This window comes from Pyxicephalus adspersus, chromosome 9 (genome assembly GCF_032062135.1).
Source record: "Pyxicephalus adspersus chromosome 9, UCB_Pads_2.0, whole genome shotgun sequence".
Classification (NCBI taxonomy): Eukaryota; Metazoa; Chordata; class Amphibia; order Anura; family Pyxicephalidae; genus Pyxicephalus; species Pyxicephalus adspersus.
In genome coordinates, this window is record NC_092866.1 from 66,729,435 (window position 1) to 66,732,446 (window position 3,012).

Here is a 3,012-nt window from a genome sequence, read left to right on the forward strand (position 1 = left end):
GTCCCACTTTGGTTTGTGGTTCTTGCACATGTGGGAAAGCAGGGATGTTGTACCCAAATGTGATCCGGACTGTCCTCTGCGGATCTGCCTGAGGCACAGGATGCAGATTTCTATGCACTTGTCACTGTCTTTTCATGAAAATGGACCACACTGGAGAGGGTGCGTGCAACCACTCTGCTGCTCTTTTTCTTTGCCTGCCTCTGCTTCTGCTTCAGCTCTACCTCCCCCATGGTCACATCGTCTCTGACTGTTCCCTGCTTGTGCCCACTCCTCTGTCTCTTCTTTGGGACTCACATGAGACAGTTTGGCCGCCCCTTCCATCCCCAGTCTGTTGCTGCTCCTGCCTTTCCTCTACGTCTGTTTCGGAACTGCTGCTAGCCCTTACACGCACCGGTGGTTACACGCACTATTTTCATCTAAGCCAACCTCTGCAAATGCAGCCACTGTTACAGAACCCTCACCCAGCAAGTCCTGACCACACTCTGCAAGGGTCTCAAAGTCTGCCTCCTGCTCTGAACTTCGCACTGACAGATCCCCAGGCTGTTCGTCAAACAACGCAAATTCGTGTTTGCTCCTGTCACGGCAGTACTGGTTGCTGCTGCTGCAGAAGAAGAGCCTGCTACAGAAGAAGAGCCTGCTGCACTTGAGGCCCCTGAGACCCAGTCCACAATACTCTCCCATGACGTGGCTGTATGATTGTATTCCACCCTCTCAATACATCTACCAGCGTACTGGTGCTCTGCACACATCTCAGACCTGTTTGACAACTTTTGCTGCTGCCTCCAACAGTTTGCTGCTGCTGCTGTCATACAGTGATGGACTCCCGGGGAGTATGCGCCCTGCCAGATATGGCAGACCGCCCAACGCCACGCCTTTCCCTGAGTCTACCGCTCATCTATTACTTATTCCGGCAAAAATGCACCTGTACCAAACAGCTAGAAATTTAACTGTACCAAATGAGCTTTGGTAAATAGGAACAGGTATTAAACACTGAAATATCTGTATTTATTTTACAGTAGCACAGGGATTTCGTACCAAATGGTCTTCTTTGGTAAATAGGAACTGCAATTGATTTTATTTACCTTTAGTGACTGTACAGTGTGAAAAAAAGATGACTAACAATGTCTTCACTAATACACAATATAGACCACACTAAATGTGCTGACTGCTGACAATTTAACGAAACTGATGCGTGGCACTACAAGTAGCAGCAACCACAATTGTACATTTAGTGCATGTGCAGTCAGTGAACAGCACTTAAGAGTGTAATACACACAACATAACTTGCACTAAATGTGCTGACTGCTGACTAGCTAGTAGGTCATGTAAAAGTAAAGATGTCTGCCTAACCTATTCTACATACACAATAACCTATACTAAACAGTAGTACAGGATATATGCCCTAACACATGACTATACAGCTAACAATGAACTAAGAGGCTCCTACACTGTCCCTGTTACACTACACACATTATCCTATACACAGAACAAAAGATGGAGTGACTAACCCCTCCTTCATTCCCCGTATATATATGCCTGTGCTCAGATCTCTCCTGATTGGCTGCTGGGCCTTGCTATGCATCCTGGGAGCAATTAATTCTCTCCCAGACGCGATTCCCGCTATAATTCTAACAATTTACATCTATCTATGCCTCTCCTCTTACCCTCTGGTGTTCCATCCTTGTGTGCTTTCCCTGGTGGTTAAAGGCCATATACCTACCACTATTACTGCTACCACCATTATTGCTATATGTATACACCTCTAAGGGTGGGAACGTCGTGCCTTCACTTTTTTTGGGAAATGATACCCGCATGGAATTGCAGGCTCAAGGGTGGTGAGCAGGTTGTCTCTAAACACAACCCACCCACTCTCCCATTGCAGGCTCCGACCTGTGATGGGAGAGTGGGCAGGTTCTGGTATCATGACGTCACTCTGGGGGAAGTTTCTTCACCTTCCAGTGACACATAGGCAGGGGTGTAGTGGGGTAGCCCATGGATTGAACCTGCCCCCTCTTTTAATTTTCAAACATTTCCCATAGTGGCCGCAAATTGTTGTCTAGTAGCCTATATCGCCCCTTCTATCAAACCTACTTTTATGAATATGTGAGTTTTGATGTTATGTTTTTTTTTTTGTTTCATTTTTTTATTTTTTTGTCTTGAATGTTTTTAAACAATGGTATGCAAATAAAATCGCTTGTTTTGATATACAATTGTATTGTTAGAGTACCCAAAAAATCCCACTTTTGTCCTATTTCCTTTTGGTGGCCTCCTTTTTAACAAACAGAGAGCTAGACCCTTGGCCTTCTGTTTGCTAGTACACAGGGATGTGGTACATAAAACATTAAAGCAATGTTTAAGGGGTTATTATTCAACTTTGCATAGCATAACCCATGTAATGTACTTTGGATTTCCATAGATCACTGCAGGGGATCCCCTTGAAAAGTGTACCCCCTGTTCTGTGCAGTAGATTTCTCAGTACAATGCCCCCTTCCCATGTTCTGTGTGCAGTATATTTCTCAATACAGTATTTCCCATTCTATGCAAAAGTAATGTACCCCGTTATGTGCTGTATATCCCCCTGTATAGTGTACCCCTGTTCTGTGCTTTATATCCCCCTGTAAAGTGTACCCCCTGTTCTGTGCTTTATATCCCCTGTATAGTGTACCCCCTGTTCTGTGCTGTAGATCCCCCTGTATAGTGTACCCCCTGTTCTGTGCTGTAAATCCCCTGTATAGTGTACCCCTGATCTGTGCTGTATATCCCCTGCATAGTTTATCCCCTGTTCTGTGCTGTAGATCCCCTGTATAGTGTACCCCCCTGTTATCTGCTGTATATCCCCTGCATAGTGTACCTCCTGTATAGTGTACCCCCTGTTCTGTGTTGTAGATCCCCATGTATAATGTACCCCTGTTCTGTGCTGTATATCCCCCTGTATAGTGTACCCCCCTTATCTCTGCTGTATACCCCCTGTATAGTGTACCCCTGTTCTGTGCTGTATACCCCCTGTATAGT